The sequence below is a fragment of the Cinclus cinclus genome, chromosome 3, assembly GCF_963662255.1.
Source record: "Cinclus cinclus chromosome 3, bCinCin1.1, whole genome shotgun sequence".
NCBI classification, from domain to species: domain Eukaryota; kingdom Metazoa; phylum Chordata; class Aves; order Passeriformes; family Cinclidae; genus Cinclus; species Cinclus cinclus.
This window is the reverse complement of record NC_085048.1, coordinates 110,903,297-110,923,598: the sequence shown is the minus strand read 5'-3', so window position 1 is coordinate 110,923,598 and position 20,302 is coordinate 110,903,297. Positions and strand designations below refer to the sequence as shown.

Here is a 20,302-nt window from a genome sequence, read left to right as displayed (position 1 = left end):
TGAGTTTTGACCTAAGTTGTGACCCCCAGGCACTGCAGGGTTCAGTCTCAAAACTTTTCAAGAGCAAGATGAGAATTCTGTGAGGACAAAAGAAACGGATTGCCTGAAACAGCACTTGCTACATTTTCCCTAAAGGACCAGAGATGAGCCTGAGCTCCCAAGAGAAGAGCCAGCTCGGGTATTTTTAACCCCTCCCTTTCCTGGAGGTGGGCTCTGAGATGCCCCAGTGAGAGCTCGGCCCCAAGGCCGAGCGCCACCCCCGTGCCAGGTACTGCACACCTCTGCAGCAGCCAGGGAAAACCTGCCAAACACAGCTGCCATGGGCATTGGGCAGGAGGGACAAGCTCAGCACCTCCTGATTTGGAGCAGCTACTCTACTGTCTATTGCCAGGAATGCCCTGGAAATGCTCCCTGGGGAGACCTCTTGGCTTAGCAGAGGCCATACCTGTGATACGCTCTGTCACATCCAGCAGAGCTTGGCCACTCAGCTGACTCCATTGGTGGCTGAACTCTTTCATCAGTGCTACTTTATCTACAAGAGAAACACACGTTTCTGCTCACTCTTCTGAGGTCCTAGGAGAAAGGAGAGTGGGGAGGGGAAGGGCAGGGGCAGCCCCAATTTATAAAATCAAGTAATTTTCTGCTGATGTACTTCTTTCCTTCCAGCCTACTTGAGGGGGGTTAAATTCCCAAAGAAAATCTCTCTGTTCACATTTGTCAATGCAAAGTTGTCTGCTGAACCGGGAGCTGTGTTAAACATTTCAGATCAAGGACCTCAAGAGTTCAATCACACGTAAGCAGTGAAAAGGTTTTGAACTCCAGAGCAAACAGGAAGAAGCCCAGACTTGGGATACACAAAGGCACAGAGTCAGGCAGTTCAGGAGTTCGCAGAGCAGCTGAGGTGGAGAAAGTGGAAACTCCCCTTGAAGATCTGCCTCTTCAACACTCCATTTGTCAGGCATATTTCTCCCGACCAGCATTTTCAGTGCTGACATAAATCTCTGTGACAAAGGAATTTAGAGCAGTCCTTGCCTGTGTAGGTATTTGCCACAGCCATCCTGCCCCATGAAAACAACATGTGGAACAAGACATCACTGACAGCTGGATTTCTATCTGCTTGTTTTAAGGAAATGCACTTGGTGAATCATAAGTGTCCCATTTGAAAAAAGAAGACAAATGGGAAAGGTGGAACAGAGGCAGCTAATGCCTATAATGTGGAGCCTTCCAGGGGGCTGCTCTGCAGAAGCTCTGATGGGCCAGTGTCCCTTCATGGCAACAGCAAAGCTGTTCATTTGGGAAATCTAATGGGGTCCAAGCAAACTCCAAAATCCCCTTTGCCTCTGAATTGTACAAAGCTGTAGTCCAGGACCTCCTCTCCAGACAAGCAGCACAGAGCCAAGGGCTCCTGGCACTTGTGGGAAATGCTGATGCACATTCAAGCCTCTTGGGGGACTGGTGCCTAAGGACTGCACCCCCACAGCTTCTGGTGGATGTCAGCTGGAGTGTTCCACGGGCAACAAGAGCTCTCATGGCACTCAGTGTTCTCTTGTGTCAGAGAGGCAGAGACACAGTTGAGGAGAGTCCATGTCAGCCTTACCAAAATGAGAAACGGATTTTTCCAGCGCTTTCACAGCTGCAGCATGAACCCCAGTATCCTTTGAGTTCAGGCTCTTTAGTATTCCTTCCACTAAACGGACAATCACGGGGTTCAAGGCATCTTCCAGGATGGCTATCATTTCTGCCAGCACGTCCAGCGCCATCTGCTTCACTCTCTTGTGCGTGTCAGATATTCTCAGGACAAAATGATCAAAAATCTGTGAAGAGAACAAGCAGCAAGAAAGCTGGATTAAAATGTCCTTGTTTGGAGAGGGGATGTAGCAATGATCATTTAGTGCCCAAGAGAGGTACACACCATCTTTACCAAGTGCAATAGAGACAAGGATGAAAATGAGTAGCCACAGATGTGTTTGTGCAAGACAGGATGGAGTTTACCAAAGTGTTCTTTTAGAAACATTTGGGTTATACCAACCCAGCCTGATACTTCTCTTCCCCATCCAAAGCCATTTTTCATCAAGAGAAGAATTGCCATGCTTTCAGTGGCTGGATTCCTTTCATTGAACCCAGCTGGGAGTAGGAGACAGCAAAGGTTAGAGCAGTGGAAAATTCTGTCATCATGTGATGAACAGCATCAATAGGCACCTGCCAGACAAATACAGCTGGACTGAAAGAACTTGTCCTGCATGCTGGACCTGAGTTAAATTTGTCTGAGTAAGAGGGGCCATCCTATCCCAAACGGGCAGGATGTAGTGCCAAGATACAGTGAATTAAGTGTACTGCTACAGGCTTGGGAGAGGAGCTGAAGGGAAGGAACAGTGAAGATACCCTACATACTTGGACAATGTTCGTGGTGATGAGCTTGGGGCTGTTTTTGCACAGGTCTAGGAGGAGTGCCACTCCTTCCATCCGTGTCTCAAACCCCTTGGCTTCCAGGAGATCATCAAGCTTCTGGAGCATCTCCATTTCATCCACAGCTGGAGGCAACGTGACCTGGACTTTTGGATGGTGTAGGAGGCGTCCATCCGAGGTCGACTTCACCCTGGAAAATAAAAGCAAATGATGGCTTGTTGGTGATAATACCTGCAGATAATTGTGAGCAAAACATCCAGAGGTGATTTACTCGTGATTTCAAGCTAGAGAATCATGAGGCTCTGAAAAGAGCATGGACTTCATGACAATCATTATGGGAGAAAATCTGCAAAGTAACATTTTCGCCAGTTCTCACTCAGGAAAACCAAGTATGAGATGCATCTGATCTATCTTCAGGTGGCTTCCCAGGCACACAGGTTGCATTGCTCTGTGGAGAACGAGAGACACTAATTCCATGTTTAAATGCCTGCTCATATGGGAGGTGTGTGTCTTGTAAGAAGGAAACTCATCACTCTGCAGAAATGTCTCTACACCAGGCATGACAGTCTGAAAGAGGAGCTCAGATGCATCTGAGCAGATGACCAGGGGCATATCTGAAGGATCCAGAAAATCAGTAACAGAGATAAAAACAGATGCCAGACATCCCAGCACTATGCTCACATTAAGTTTGCGTTCCTAGAGTCTAGATCTATAACTTAACAAACCCACTGGGAACAATTCTCTTGGATCAACTTGTCTCTCCCATGAGCATGGGAAGATCCTAGCTATGCTACTGAGGCATGTGGTCACTTTCCTGCCACTGCTGAGCATCACAGAGCTAAATAAATCTGTTCTGTTATCAGAGAACAGGTACAAGTAGCTCTGCCACTGGCATGAAGACACAGCAAGGACCAAATCCCTGTCTTAAGTGCAGATTGCAGCACAGGAGGAAATCAACCAAACATGCTGTCCATCTAGCAAACTATATGAAGGACAAGAATATCAAGACAAAAAGTCCCTATTGAGACACCTTTTGACCAAAGTTGCTCAGGAGTTGCCTTGCTACTTACTACTCAAACTTGGTTCTGTGTGAGGGTAAGAAAACCATGACTCAGCCAAGCCAATCCACTTGATTGGGAACTGCTTGTTTGGGGAATGGCATCTTGCCGCTAGACTGGGATTTCTCCTCAAAACACCCATCTGAAAAAGACTCCACTCAGATGTAAAAAGCCCTGGTTGAATTTACTTGTCCCAAGTCGGGCAGCAGAGACATGGCCCTCTCCAATCCTCCACAACACAGCCCTTGCCACTGCCCTGACTTGTCTGTGCTGCAACCAATAAGTGTCTTTCTGTTGCCTCATTTCTGTGGAAACCCCTGCAGAGATGTTTGTTCAGTGTAACACAGAAGTAGACATTTTTATTAAAGAGCATTTGTAGGGAAAGGAAACAATCTCTGGCACAGGCCATCTCTGCCAGAAAGATTTTCCTGAAGAAGAGAAATGTCAAACTTGTTGTGTGCTTTGTCACATCTAACAAAAGTGCTCAGTACCGTTGACTAGAAGGCAATGTGGGCTGGGGCTTCTTTGAGACATGGCTCCTCATCTTCACAGGGCTCTTGACACATGGGCGTTCACCCTTCTGCTCTTCCATCCCCTACAAGGACACAGAGAAACCCCACCAACATTTCGAATATAGAATAGGAAACCGTCTGCTTAAAAACACAAGTTAGAACCAGGATCACTGCAACCAAGGCTTAGGGAAATATTTCCAAACCTACAGAAGGAAACAGACCAGAGATTCAGTGATGCCAACTCTTTGTTTGCAATAGCCCAAGGCAGGTTATGGGTGCTGCCATAGTGAGCAGCAGTTTAAACTCCCCAATTCATGAGTCTCGAGCATAAATGGCAATAATGGAAACTGGTAGGCACCAAGAGTTCTTATAGGAAAAAGCAGAAAAATTAGGACTCTTTGGGGTGGGCCAATTTTGTTGGAAGGTGATTTGGTTCAACACTCGCTCTCCCTGTTTGTGCACAAAGGACACGCTCCCTTCTATAATGTAGATAAAAACAATGAAAGTCCCCCCAAGACAAATGATTTTCCTCTGGATGCTGCTGGATTCACCAAGCTTCTTCCAGCTCCACAGGGCTTGACAGCAGGGCAGTATTCCCAAAAGACAGACGGTAATTGTAGCAATTAGGATTGACTTGGACATCTGCTGCAGTTTTGGAAATTCTCTTGGCACTACTGCTTCCAGTGTCTTTTGCAAAGACTGTTCTCCTCAGAAGCACTTTTCTCACTTCATTGCTTTACTGGGAGCAGAGCAGGGACAGCAGGGTGGGGAGTTATGCTTAAATGTAAACCCACTTTCTCCTCTTCCCCTTTCCTCTTTGTGACCAATAGTCAAAATATTCAAAGCCCCACTTTTCCCCTAAGAATATCAGCTCCTTTGTGGTCTGCAGATGAACAGGCTGGGGATTAACAGCTCATTCCCAGGAGCAAAATGATTGAGCAGAAGGGGAATGAGATAAAGACAGATTAGGTATGTTTGATGTCCTATTAGCTGTGGCTATACTTGCACAAAGGAGACATTTCTCCTGCCAAGCACTTACTTTCTTCTTAATTCTTCTCAGAATATCTTCCAGGTCACAGGCAGGAACGGATCGCTCCAAAAGCATTTTACATTTTTGGTCATCCAGCAATATCTTCACCATCTCCTGTCCATAATGCCTATGGAAGGATTGAGGGAAGACGGGAAGAAAGGGAGGCAGGCAGGCAGGAAGGAAGGAAGGAGAGAAAAGACAGAAAGGTGAACAAACAAAGCAAGACTATTAAAAGAAAAGGCTGATACATTAACCTTAAACACATCAGCTGCAATCCTTGCATGAGAAGGCATTACCTACTCATCAAAGAGAGAGATTTACCCCTACTTGTCACTGCACAGTTCTGTCAGCTGAACACAAGAGGCAAGAGGAGAATGTGGGGCTACAGAAAAATACCATTTCACTCTGAAACTCGGGGTGTGATTCTGTGGGATCAAAGGATCCAAGGGAACAAGCAAAAGACATCTGCTTTGTTGTCGGAGCCATTAGCAGTACTTTCTGACATTTGCAATGGCAGTGCAATACAATACAATAATTTGCCTTTCTTTAGCTGGTAGGGAAAACAGGGAAAAACACCTCATGCTTTCTATGTGAGATTCTATAGGATATGTATGCACAGGGGCAACGAGTTGTGCTTGTATTCGAGGCGTCTACAGATGTGAATTTGAGTAAGGGGAGTTTGGTGTTTTGGGTGGATTTTGCCACTAGGAAACCACAATTTTCTTCAAGAAGAAATTTGGAGGTCATTGAATCACAGACAACAGCATTCTAGAAATCTGCAGAAGAGATTTAGACAGACTACAGAATACATTCTAAACAATATAGACAGAATACATTAGCTAAAGTGCCCTGGCATATTTCCAGGAAAGCCTTAAATTCATAAGAAAGAGATGTTTGGGATCCTTTGGTGATGAACACTTTGGATTTGTGTTGTGCACTTCAGACCAAACAAAACTATTTGACTGCCAAATCTGAGCTCTTTTGATCTCAGGAAAGAATCCTTCAAGTCACAGGAAGTTGGCAATGCTCTTTCTTGCTGGACAACCTCAGCTTACCCACTACAGTCATTTCCCCAGGTAATCCAGAGCAGTGGTCACAGCACCAAGGCTGACAGAGCTCAAGAAGCGTTTGGATGATGCCCTTGGGCACATGGAGTGACTCTTGGCATGTCCTGCACATGGCTGGCAGCTGGACTCCATGGCCCCAATGGATCCCATACAACTCCGGGTATTCCATGCCTCTATGGCCCTTATCCACACCGTGATGTAACTTAATATTTCCTTTCATTACCACTCTTTTGTGGTTTTACCTTTCTAGACAGACACAAGGCAGTTTTCCTGTGTGAGGAGGTGAAATGAAGATGGTTACCTTGTGTCCTTGTGGCAGTCCTGAGCAAGCGTCCCTGCCGCGTGCGCCAGCCTCTCAGCCCTGGGTGTGCCTGCGAGCTTCGTGACTCCAATTTTCTCCATCAAGGACAGCAGCAGTTGCGCCGCACACTTCCGCACCTGGGCGTGGCGGCTCCTGGCAAGAGGAGAGCAAACACTGGGGCACAGGGAGAAGGAGCAACAGCAGCACAGGCCTTGGCCAGAGCGTGCTCCCTGCCACTGCTGCGGGAAGGAGGCCTGGCTTCTCCCTGCAGCTTCAGACACCTGTAGAAGCTTCTGTCCTCAGAGAAACTCAAATTAGCATTGGACACAAGGACTGTCTGCAAGGAAGACGGAGGAATTCAGTCTCCCTGCACGACCTGATACTCAGTGTCTTTGCCACAATTTCCACTGAGAAAGATAAAAAATTAGATTATATATGAATTCTTTAGAAATGAAAGACCATTCATGCTAACCTATCAGAGGGCACCCATCACACAGAGCTGCAGCAGGACTGAGGCTCATTCCAGCCATTTATCCCCAAATCTGCAGAGCTTTGGAAAAATACAGATGCAGAGAAAACACACTGTGGGCCGTGAAGTTGCAGAATATGCAGCAATGCAGCCTGTTTCTTTTGTGAGGATTGGCAAGGGGTACATCTGAATGTTTTATCCTATTGCAAAGATGGGGAAAGTGTGGCAATCAATTTACCCAGATTGTCCAGTTCTAGAGAGTGTCTTTTGATAATTATCAGGCTCAGCACAAACACTTAAGGCAGCATTTGCATCAGCTATCCCATAGTAGTGGGCCTGTGAAGGTGTATGTGCAGTGATTCATCATCTCAAGGCTAACATGAAACACCAGTTTGATTAGAAAGTAGAGCTCTATGGCCAGGATAGTCATACAGGACTCCTTTTGGCAGGAGCTGCACCTGCTGTGCAGGCTGTGTCACAGCCAGCACATTCTCCCCTAGGTGCTCCATACCCCAGCAAGTACCCTCCTTATTTTCCCAGTGAATGGCATCATGAGGATCCATGGTTTCTCACAGGGTCTCTGTGCTTAGTGCAGTGAAATATCATAGAGCTCTCACAGATGAAAACTGCAATTGTCCCTCTTCCCACAGAAGCACAAGGCTCTATCCTTAGCCTTTGCAGGCACTTGCACTTCCCCACCATTCACCACATCTAGGCAACTCTGACAGACTGGGAGGACTCCAGGAAGCAGCGGGAAGATGAGTCAGAAGAGGTTTAGGTTGCATATCAGGAAAAGCTTTTTCACCCACAGGGTGCCTGGGACACTGGAACAGGCTCCCCAGGGCAGTGGTCAACAGCACCAAGCCTGACAGAGTTCAAGCAGCATTTGGACAACAATCTCAGGCACATGGTGTGACTCTTGGGGTGCTCTGTGCAAGGCCAGGAACTGGATTTAATCATCCTCATGGCCTCGTCCAACTTCCCATGTTCTACAGTTCTGTGATTCTGAGAACTCATAGGCTGAGGGAGGGCAGAAATAAGGGAGAAGAGGAAAGAAATGAGGTGGATTGGAGAATCCAGTCACTGAGTTGACAGAAGATGCAGGATACAGGACCCTTCCCTCCCACCATTCCCATTCTTTCTCTCATCCCTTCCCCCACCTAGAAGTACTCTAGAAGGTGAAGAATATCACTGAAAGAAGAACCTACTTGACTCCACTGTCCAGGAGAGAAGTCATTGCTCGTGCAGGAGTCACATTCTCCACCATGATCCCCAGGGTGTGACTGGCTGCTTTCTCAACAAACTCTGGCGAATTACACATCATGTGCAGAAGGACCCGAGCCACCTCATCCACCTCAGAGTCCATGTCCTTCTTCAAGGTCACAAAGAGCTCTCCCAGAGTGACAATGGCCGAGTAGGACACCTTTGAGCGGAGGTTGGTCACCTGGGGAAGTCAGAGGGGAAACATAAGAATGACCTCGGAAAGAAAACCAGTTGCCTTAGACAGACGACTCAGGAAATGACAACACGTCCCACTGTGTCCAGAGGAACATAAAAGCACAATAAGAGCAGAAGAGCACATGCACAGCAAGGCACTTCCACTGGCACCAGTATCTGGCCTCAGACTTGCATGTAACAGGCCTAAAAATAAGAAATTTCATAAAGTATCTACTTAAGCCTTCTTTAATGTCAACTGCTTTCCCTTTAGGCTCTTTACTTTGAAACACAAAGAACCAAATTAAAGTAAGGGCTGCTTTCAAACCATAAAGGCGTCAGTCATAAAGATAAAAGAGTCACGTGCTCCTGTTTAAAAAAGCAACACCAGCAGTTGAAGCACTCAGCCAGGAAACAGAAAACACACGCTCAGGCCTACAGACTAATTTGCAGTGTTGAATGACAGCTCGGGCAGAGACTAGGACTCTGAAAATAACATAATTAGAGTATCTTTTTCTGCATTTGCACATTTCATGATAATGGCAGCTCACTCAAAGATGAGTGTCAGATACCCGACCTACCAGTGAATACAACTACATCTACACACAGATCCCATAGAAACCTGACAGACATTAGAAATACAAGATCTAAAAAGAGAAATGAAGGCAGTCTCTGAGCACACATGGAGATGAACAAGCACATAGCTACTCTACACACTGTGTATGAAGTACAGGGCACAATTCACAAGAGTGTTCTCACCTCACTGGTAACTGCCAAGCAAATGTCACGAAGCCTTGAAAGCAGGACTTCTGAATGGGACCCAGCCAGGAGTTTGATGCTGACCAGTCCCTTCTCCTTCATCTCCCTGAAAGGCAAGTACCAAAACGATGGATTTTTCTCTCCACCCAAGAACTAGGCAGCACCCTCTGAAATTACCAGGCTGGCAGCTCAGTCAAACAATGGGAGGTGCTTTTCAAGGAGTACTTAATGAAATTGTGGAGCTCCTTCCTGCAGGATGTTGTGGCTGTCAAAAGCATACACAAATCCAAGAGACAAATAGAGGGGTTTCAGTGTTTTAATTTCTGACTAATTTTACAAGATAGCATTTCTGAAATGTCTGGCCTATGGAGTCCCTATGTCACGGTCTCCTAGAAGCTGTGAGACTGGGTCATGCTGCTGTTCCTTGTCACCTCCCTGTGCATGTCCCTAAGACACAATCCCATTGGGATGTTATTGGGGCATGTTCCTTCTTTGGCAGTGCCAGCAGGCAGATCAGCAGTGAGACTCTGCACTGGCACTCTGGAGCTCAGTTTCCACTCTACAATTTAGGCCTGTGTCTCACCCACTCCACTCCACCTCCACATTCCCCAGAAAAGCAGCAGCAGGGTGTCCCATAAGATTCCATGCCTGGGAAAGAACAGTTGAAACTCTGCCTTTTCCCAGAATCCCCTACCAAAAACAATGCCCACTACAGCAACATGTTATTTAAGAGGTGTAAACAACTCTGTCTCTCAGCACTTGCTCTAGGCAGCCCTGAGCTACAGGAAGGTGTGTGAGGCATCAGGGCTGCAGCACAGGGCTGCTGACCGATCCCATGGGCACCCCTGAGAGTCACCGGGACCCCCCACACCTGCAGAAGCTCTCTTGTACCTCAGAGGGCACCAAACAAAAAGGGGGAAGAGAAAGCAGAAGAGAATTGCAAAGCAAATGTGACTGCACAAAGAGATGCATGGTGGCAGATTTTTCATGCTTATCCCATTGTGAATGGAGTCCGTACCCCTGTGTGAATGAAGCATCCAACAGTGAGTTTATGCTAACCCCGACATCACAACCAATATCACCAAAAATTTAACCAGCATCACCTAACATTCATAGGGTTATCACCTCTGGGCCTCCTTCTCTCTGTGTCTAATTGTGGGACACATGTTGAGTATTGGCTAAACACCTCCGGCCCATACGAAGCAGTGAAAAGGAAAAAGTTGAATTCAAAAATCCAAGATTCCCAGAGGGTTTCATTGCTTTCTCCTTCCCTTCTGCCATGAGCCTTCAGGAGTAAAGACAGGCTGGGGATTTGAAAGCACAAATCAGTCCATTTCTCAGAAAGAGTGACTCCCTGGAGCTGCTTCTGGGACTCACATGCAGGAGGTCACAGGGAGACCCTGTCACCTGCCATTGCTGTCAGCACTGGGAGCAGAGAGAAATCTTACTCAGTCCCACTGGGCCAGTGCCCCAAGGCACCCAAATCTCTACACTCTAAACTGCTGCCATCCTGCTGCTGCCTTCAGCCAGCAAATCATCTCATCCCACAGCTTCCTCTCTTCCCTCAAGACTTCCTTTGCAGCTCCATGGAGCAGCAGGCAAAGCGAGGGAGCAGCACAGAGCGGCAGCAGCTGGAGCACAGCTGCAGACCGAGGCCAAGCAAAGGCTGCTCTCAAATCTTGATCCTCTCACTGCTCTGGAGTGGTTTCAGCAGAGTCCTTTGCCCTCTGGGCTGTCGGGGCTCAGAGGCACTGGCAAGATCCACTTGTAAGCTTCCTTAACGCTAAGAGGGAGACAGAGTGACTGGGGCCTTTCTTACCAGTCATCGCTGCCCAGCCAGGAGAGTGCCTGGAGCAAGGACTGCTGTGGGTCAGCAGAGGCTGTGTCCTTGTGCCCACGCTCACGGAGCAGCTCCTGTCGGCGCTCGGCACCAGTGGCCGTCTGCGAGGTCACTGTGAGGAGAGGGTCAGCCCTGAGCGCTGCAGCCCCGGGCAAGGCACCCCGCCATGGAGCGGCCTGCAGCCCCAGCTCCCAGCCAGGCTTCCATGTGCTGCAAACTGGCACTGCCTCACACACCTCCCTGCTGTCTGCCTCCTTGGGCTCCTTGCTTTCTCCCAGCCCCCCCAGCTGGGCACAGCTCCAGGCTAAACCTGACCATTGCCCACACAGTGCCAGCTCCCAAGTGCCACAGGTAGCACAGCCAGCGGCAGGTTCCTGAGGCCGCAGAGCTCCCACTCCCTGCCAGACAGGGACGACCAGTGGGAATGGCTACACCTAGAGGGAACCCCCCAGGGGCCTCTCTTGTCCCAGCGCCCTCATTTCCCCCAGCCCTGAGGACTGAGGCACTCTGCAACTCTCTGAGGAAACTCCTGCAGCTGCCCTGCCACAGCACCAAGCCAAGCCGGAACAACCCAGGCTCAATTCTGGTCAGTTCTCAACGTGGAAATAGCATCAGTAGAAAAGAGCATTCCAATTATTATTCCTTGCTCCCTTCTTTTTATCTCACCCTAGTTGGGATGATAGCACAGGCAACCTTGGAGCACCAGGCAGCCCCTCCTGACTGTCACCTCCTACCAGCAGCCACTGTGTTTGGCTGCAGTGACACAGGAGGCACTGCTTGTTTCCTCTTGGAATTGCAGGCCATGGGATGGTGGCAGCCAGGAGCCATTGATCACTTCAGGGAGCAGCAGCACGACTGCACCAAGGCACTGACTGCCATGCAGAGACAACCCTTACTGGGATAGCAGAAAAGCTGGCTGCAGAGCCGGACAACAGCACAGGCAGAGGGCCCCGATGGGGAGTGGTCAACTGATGGTGGTGGTACTCGTAGGTGCACAGTGAGCACACCCTGGCACACTGCCCCCAGCTCATCTCTGCACTTACAGCTGTCTCCTGGCACCAGCCCTGTAGTTTGGATTATCAGGATGGACAAAAGCCCGAGCTTAGGCCTTTACCTCTACTTTATTCAGCTCAACTTTCCAATGCATCTCTAAAAACCGACTACGGCAAGACAACCAAGCTGTAGGAACTCAAAAGTGGATTTGGTGCTCATTCCCGGACAGGCTATTGACCAAAGAGCCCAGTTGTGCTGGCTGAGGCAGGAGGCACACTTTGTGCTTCTTTTGCAAGGAAATAACTATATGGGAAAAAGCTGCCACAGAGCAGACTTACCTGAGGAGTTGCATGGGACACTGCCTTCCTCTTGGATGATGGGCATAGTGGGCAGTAAGGGCATCTTGTCCTGCTTCCTCAAGACCTTCTTCTTCAAGGCATTACCAGGGTGTTTTCTCTGCACACTGGAAGCTGTGCCATTGACAGCTGCTTGGCTGAGGCCTGCAGGGACCAAAGAGGAGCTTGTAAGTGGAGGGTGCTGGACAGGGTCACTATGGAAAGGGCCAGAAAATTTGCTGGAGCTGGGTAACATCTCTGTGTTATCCCAAAGAACTTCAAGTAGAACACTGGCACGCTAGTATGGGACAAGGATCATACAATCACCCAGGAAAACCTACAACAATTTTGGTGGGAAGGCCCCTTTAACCACCATCTAGTCCAACCCCTGGGAAACGGAACATCTTCATCTGGATCAGGTTCCTCAGAGCCCCATGTAAACTGGCCTTGAACACCTTCATAGATAAATCAACAACAGCTTCTCTGGAAAAATCCTTGCAGCATTTCATTACCTTCATTATAAAATAAATTCTACCTAATATCTAATCTAAATCTACCTTCTTCCAGTTTAAAAATCAAACTGCAGTGATGCTTCCCCTAAGAAACAAGGAGAAGCCAGTGTTGCTATGCTTTCGTTTTCCTGTTTCAGAGGCAGGCTGGGCAAGTTCCCAAAAGAAAGTGCAGATAAGCTTGGGTGGTGCCCTGGGGCTGAGTGCTGCCCCCGAAGGTCCCTGCTGCCGCCCTCGGGGCAGCGCACACAGTGCTGCAGCCAGAGCCCCTCAGCCGGGATTCACTGGGGAATGCTGCTTGCTCCTAGGGCTACAACAGAAGCACTGCCTCAGGGCTTCAGCACAGCTCTACAGTGCCAGCTTCTTGGAGGGGAGTGGCTCGAGAAGGATCTCTGGTCTTTTCATCAGAAGGTGCTGAATTTGGTTTCTTCCAGGTTGCACCTTGGTGGAAAAGCATTCTTCTGCATTCACATTGCCTGGAAGCTGCTCTTCAGAACAGAGTCTGAAGGGCAGGCGACTTTCCAAGACTGAATTTTCTACTCTGAAAGATTTTAGAGGTGAAGGTGGGAAGCTGATACTCTGTTACTAAGTGAGGCCATGGGCAAGACAATTAATGCCTCTGTGTTTTTCTCTGCAAAATGGAAATCATTCCTATGCAGGTTTCCACTCAGATGCAAGTGCAACAGCCCCCCAGTCTGATTGCAACACTGTGCAGAGGGTAAGAGCTCAAAAAGGACCAGCAGTGTAGGCACCACTTACTTGCTTCAGCTGCATCCCTGGGCTCAACTCTCTGTGGAGGCAGCTTTAAGGATGTTTTCTTTGCTCTCCTTTTCTTCATCTCTTTCTCAAAAAGCTCCACATCCTTTGGTTCTAAGTTCTTCTCAGCCAACATGCACAATGCAGCACGGATCTGGTTGCAATGGAAATACATCACAGACTGTAAGCAGAGACACACACAGACCAGGCACAACCTCTCATCGGGAGCGGAGTCCACACAGTGCTACAGACATTAATCCAGCTCCATATCCATTCCAATAGTTTCAGGAGAATGTCTCCCATCCTCACCTTGGTAATTACACACAGTGAGGTGGAACACTTTAGTTCCACAGCTTTACTCTGCTCCAACTGCAACCTGTGACAGGAAGCCCTGCTTGAAGCATGAAAGTCATAGGAATGCTCCAAGACAAAGGAAGAGCTCACATGAGCAATGAGCATGCAGTTCAGTTCCTACAGGCCATGGCAGGAGAATAAAAGCCATGTGCAATATGCAGCAAGGACGGGTAATTAGCTGATGCTTAACACTCATGGCCAGGAAGTGCAGCTGTTTGTCACTTCCTGGCTTCTGAAGGACTCAGCTCTGAAGGACTCTCAACGACTTGGTCTCTGAGACCAGGAGACCAAAAGGAGGAGGGAGTCATGTGAAAACAATTTGGAGGAACATGGATATTAAGGAGCAGAAAATGTGAGAATGAGAGGGCTGTGAGATACAGCCAGAAAGGTAACCAGGAGACATCAAACTGTCCCGTTTTATTTTGCAGCCTTGCTTATACTCAACGTTAGCATCTTTGCTTCTCTGCTTCTGAGGGTGCCCTTTGCCCACATTCACTGGTTTGCAGTTTGCTCTGCCAATCAGAACTTCTCTAAAGTGCTCTTTGCACATAAAGAATGCCTCAGGCATGTCCTTGGCACCATCCCCAAAGCACTGACTTTGGCACCTCTGGAAACAGCCAAGCAATTGCTCAGTAGCCGTCAAATATATTCCCAAGACAATCCCCAACCCCCAAGAGTGGAGGATCATGGTTTTCAGAGGCATTTTGGGCCAAGCACTAAACAGCCACTGGAATGGAAGTCTGCTCATCCCTGTTCTTATCCCTTACCTTTCCAAAGCCCTCTCTCAGGTCTCTGTCACTTGTTAGACCAGGACTGGTGGGATGATCCATCTCCTTGAGCTGGCTCAGTGGGAGGCCTGGTACTGGAAGCAAAGGTTCCTGTAAATCTCTGGCACACTTCAATTGCCCAAAAATGTCATGCTTGGCAACAGGCAAGACAGGTTCCAGATTACAGAGCTCTAACAGGGCACAGAGATGGTGCATGAGAGCAGCAAGCTACATATGCCTAGACCCTCTCCCAGTGGATGGGCTCCTGGAAGGAGACATGACATTACTCTGTGGGCCAGCAGACTGAAACCTGCTGCCTCAGCCCCTGGTTGCTGGAGAGCCTCTGTGTTTGATAGAGAAGGGCAGAGATGGAGATTGCTCTTGACAGAGATTCTTATCTGCCCTTATGCTGATTTTAGTAAACATCTTCTTTCTGGTTCCTAAAAGTAGTCCTGGGTTCTAATACCTGTATACATTCAGATCAACTTTTTCTTCACTTTGTTGGAATATTTCAGTGGACAATAAAGAAAAACTTAGGATTACAGGAGGGGTACCCTAATGAAAATTGTGCCCTTGACACTAGATTATTCATTTTCCCCAAAGAATTTTCTGTCTAAACTGTATGGGCTCTGGCACTTTCAGGCCAGCCTGACAGAACGCTGATTTTCTGAATGCAAGTAAGAACAATGTAACTCATTCTGCAACACTCTCCAACACAGCTGATAAAATTCAGACACTTTTTCAGTCTTTGACAGCAGGGAGCCCAGAGCCCTGTGCTTCCCAGCAATGGCTCAGCTACACATGCAGCCTCCTGCTCCTCTCCCTGCCCCACAGCTCAGCAGCCCTACAGCTCCACGGGGCACTGGCAGCAGCACAGCTCATGGCAGGGGGCACCTGCAGGGCACAACTGCTCCCTGCCAATGTGCACAGGCTCTCCAGGCTGGCACAAGACCCTTCCTCCCACCAGAGAGCGGCCCAGCTCCCACCTTACCTCTGTGGGAGGCTGAGCCATGCTGGTCCTTCCCCTTGTCCTCCTCCCTGGCAGTGACCCTGGGGACAGCGCTGCTCAGCTGCCTCTGCCGGGGCTCCTGGGCCAAGGCCCCCTGAGCCGGCCGGGAGCCCACACCTCCATTCCCAACACCGGGGTTCCGCACATAGGTCTGCATGCCAAACACGTTAGCGAGTTTCCTTGGGAACAGAGGCATCCCAGGTCCTATCACACACCAAGAGCTCTTTGCCTTCATTCTCTGGGTTTCTGTTGTAGACTCAGAAGAAGCTGTAGACAGGTACAAGAGAAGAAGCGAGTTAATTGAACTCACTCCTTTACAATCAACCCATCTAAAGAGTGGGGAATTCAAAGAGCACTTCAGCTACTGAAATGATTAGTTGTTTTTTTTATTTTTCATGAAACTAATGTCTAACTAACTTGAATTTCTCTGAACAATGTGGATCTGGCAAGCCAGGAGAGATGGGTTCTATGACTTGATGTGCTGCTCGTTGTCTCCACACTACTACAGGATTCCTTTCCTTCCAAAGAGTTGGAAACTCACAGTAGTCTCTAGAATTTGACACTATCTAGGAAGCGATTGTTTTCAAAAGTAGATTTCAGGTTATTGTTTCTGTAACTCCCAATCAGTTCTAGGCTGGGTTTTTTATTCTGGGGATCTTTTTAATTCCTCTTTGTAACAAAGGAAGTGGTGGTACACAATCAAGATCACTACATGTTACATGCAAAAAGGGCTTTGCTTTCCCAATTACACGTCCCCAGTATTCTGCAAGCCCATAGTTATAGGGAATAAAGTGGTCATCCAGAAGTTTCTCTTTTGCTCTACTTCACTCTTTGATCGGTTTATTCCTTGCTTTCTTTCCTGCACAGATACCTAAGCCCAACATAAACATGACCTGCCTCAAAACATTTCTGATCATGGCTGACACTGACAACTGAAGGTTTTCAAAATGGAAATAGCAGAGGGCAGGACATTCTGAAATACTCTTCAACAGAGCTGTTAGATATAAGGCAACTAATCATTTTTACGTGGCTAAACATGGGGTAAAATCATGTAGCAGCCAAGCAATAAGAGTGGAATAACATTCTTTAAACTGGGTTGATTTCTCCTGTAGAATGTTCTACTGAGTTATAAAAGAAAGGCAGGTAAGGTTTAATGACATAGCTCGTTTCTAGTCCAGAGTAAATCCAACAAAACTGTCACCTTACTTACTGAGCAATACTTTTCCCTAGCTGCATTAAGCATTCCAGCTGCATATCACCAACAAAGGAGTCATTCCAAAGGGGCACTACCCAGGATTTGGCAGAACTAACCCTACGCAAAGGGACCTGGCATCTGATCCCTTTTTCTGTATCAGCAAAAGTCTTTCTTCAAATTTCATCTCTCCTATCATTACCTGCCCAGTGATGGCAAAGGAACAACAACAACAGGCTTTGATGGAGGCTTTCAACTCAAAGGCATTGGCTGGCACAGACGCACCAGAGACCGCATTTTGTCTGGCACAATTCTACTTGTCAGGGATCAGGCAAGGCAGGGACAGGGGGACGAGGCAGAAGGCATCTCCTCCCCCAGCCTCAGCCTGCAACACTGACACAGGCAGAGAGAGTCAGGGAAGAGATTTGTCATGATGAACTTGCCATAGGTGGCTTTGGGCTTGTGCTGTCATAGGATGACAGACTCAGACCCTGCATAGGCTGCATCCATTTGGAAGTTTCCATGACCATGATTGCAATTTCAAAAGGAATTTCTATAGCAGGACGTTTCCATATTTCCCCCAAAGCAAAATCAGGTCATGACCATCAATCTCCTATGGATCTGAAAGGTTTCAGCTGAATATCTGCCCCAAGGACAGGTTTTTTCACTTTACTGGGCAAGAGAAATGAGTGGGAATATTTCTAATTTCCAGAAAAATGCATAATTTTTTTCTACAAATTGTGACATGAGAAACACTGCATGGAGATAAAAGGCATGTGAAGGATGGAGACGAATGCTTCTGTTTCCTGCACTGCACTTCCAGGATCCCAAGGTCCCACTGCAGCTCATCCCACTCAAGAATTCACAATGCAGGAATTCTCACTGCACCACTACAGCACACTCCCAGTGACTGCACTCCAGGAGAGTCCACTGAGCCCATCAAGGAGTGAAACAAATTTAAAGAAATTCTGAAAGGAATGGTGTTTAATAAACCTTTCAAAAGGTCACCTCCGAGTCTAGATTCCAATAGCCATTTTAAGACAGACATGCCCTGTACCTACATGCATGTTCAGACTTCTTCTCTTTGATGCTGCTGCTTGATCGTGGCCTGGAGAAAATGGAAAACACAAGAACATATGAGGAGGGAGAAAGAGAAGGGAAGGAACAGGTGTAGCAATCCTTCCTTGCTTGGTCCCTCTGATGAAGGAGAAAATGCAACACATCAAGCCAACAAGATGCAAAGCTCATTAATTGTCCTTAAGCATTCAGTTGCTGCAGCCAGGCAGAGCTGGCCAAGCTCCAGCTGAAACTCAGCAGTCATTCCTCAACTTGCATCATAACTCCCCAGTTCTGCTGACTTTCCTTTTGGAGCCAAGGGGCTCCTACAGCCTCCCTCAAGCAGCAGGAGCTGCTAAGCTGAGACACGAGTCTGCATGGAGGGCAGCTACTTTGGTTCTGCTGACAAAGCTTGACTTTGCCTGCTTGTGGCTTTCACTGGTACCAGTCTCGTGCTACATGTGGTCCGAACACGGCAGTATCCTGAGAAGGATATTCCACCTCATGGCTGTCTCAAGAAGGAAAAGCCTTTTTCCAACTCAACTGCTAGGCAAGGGTATTCACATTGCACTTTCAATGCACTACCAAAGCTTTCCAGTTGGAATGACATTTTTGTGACTCCTTCATTATTGCTGTCCTTCAGATAAGCTACATTGACAGCTACATTTTCTCACATATATACAAGCCAATATCTTCCCATCAGGTACAGTACTATAGCTCTTCTCTACCTCCTTGCCCTCTCTGTTTTAATCCCAGACCTAAATATTAAACATTGATAGGATTTTACATCTATACCCAGAAAATATAGCTGGGTTCTCAATTCACAGTGTCGTCCCAGGCACAGAGAAATTATGCCTGACATTTACAGAAGCAGCACGTAAAGACAGAGACACCCCTCCAGCATCCAATATTTGGCCAAACAAAGTTTTCCAGTGCTGAAGTTGCCAGTCAAGGATCACAGTATTCAAAGATCTGCAGGATCCAGAGCCATGCAATACAGCCCCCAAATGACACCACAAACATTACAGAGGGAATCAATACCAAGCCCAGCAGAGGACCCATCTTCAGATGCTTTTAAGCCCTGCCTCCTCTTCCCCACCACCACCACCTCTGCTCTTGGGACACATGGTGTGGGGTTTGACATGGAGCTGGATCATCACGAATGGGCCAAATGGTGAATACACAGAGGTTTGCCTAAATACATGGGAGAGAGCTGACTGTGCAAAGGAACCTCACAAGATGGCAAGAGGGAGCTGAACAGCAGAGTGGAGCAGCAGACACCTTGGCTTACCTCATCTCCTGGGACTCTTGGACATCCAGCTGCACAGAGCTGCGCAGAGACCCTGCAGCACTGCCAACACTGGGACTGACTGCCTTGGGTATAGGGGGGACCAAAGGCAGTCCCAATGACCCCTTCTTCATATCCCCACCTCTGGGATACAGCAAGGATGCCTGGAAAGAGTGGTACAGAGTGCTCAGATGAAGCATTCAGCCCTTCCTCACTGATGGCTGAAGACATTTAGCCATGCTTTTAACTGGGACCTGGCAGGAAAAGACCAGTCAAACTGCTGGAGTAGCTTGGCCTAGCATGGGGAATGAAAAGGCAAGTGGTGAGGGCGTGCTCATGCCCTAGACTTGCCAACTCTCTCCTTGGGCTCAGTTCACTGCAAGTGTGGCTATGATCCCAGCTGGAATCCACATGTTTGGTATCACCATGTTCTGCAGTGCCACGGCCTCTACTGGCCTTTGGGATGGTATGGGAACAGGTTCAGATCACTGTTCTCTCCCTGTCTCTTAGGCACCTCACAGCCAGTGCTGATCTCCAGCCAAGTCCCCACAAAGCCATTCTGCAGGATGTCAAAACCTGCTTTTCTCAAGCCCCTCAATTCTTCTGCTGCTGCCCTTCCCTCTTACAGTTGCCCAGCAGCCTTTCAGCCCAGAAGCTGCTGAGCTCTCGCGATGCTCCGTGCTCTCCAGCTCCCACACCTCCATCATCTCAGGCTCACTGGCATTTAGGAAGTTCAGCAGAGCTCCCTGCCCTGCTGCTCTCTGGAAGGTCTCTGCCTGCCCAAATTTCTCCAGGGCCCCCATGCCATGGCCAGGAAGGGAGGTGGAGGCAGTGGAGACAGATGAACGCCCTTCCTCAGTATCCCATCATTTCTGGCACAACTAAAGGACCAAATCAGGACCTGTTTGAACTGCAGTGGAAGGATTAGATCCTGTCAGGAATACATTGGGCCCTTCCTCAGCAAGGCTGGAATCAAGTACATCAGCCTTTGATTGGACATTCTGTTTGCCAGAGCTGTTGCTCATTTGCCTCCTCCTGCACCCCATGGCAAACCCAAAACAACTGCAGGTGCTGGCCCTGCTGCAAAGGCAATTGTGTGCCTGGGCTTGGGGCTGCTCTCCCCATGGCCACCTCCCATCCCTTCTCTCTGGACAAAGCCATGCCACA

At 48.2% G+C, this 20,302-nt stretch overlaps 1 protein-coding gene across 1 annotated transcript in view; it reads right to left on the bottom strand.

The window, feature by feature from the left end:
* The window catches only part of LOC134042021 (serine/threonine-protein kinase pim-1-like), a 66,309-nt gene that overhangs the window by 1,275 nt on the left and 44,732 nt on the right, over positions 1–20,302 (bottom strand). The gene's annotated exons all lie outside the window — the stretch shown is intronic.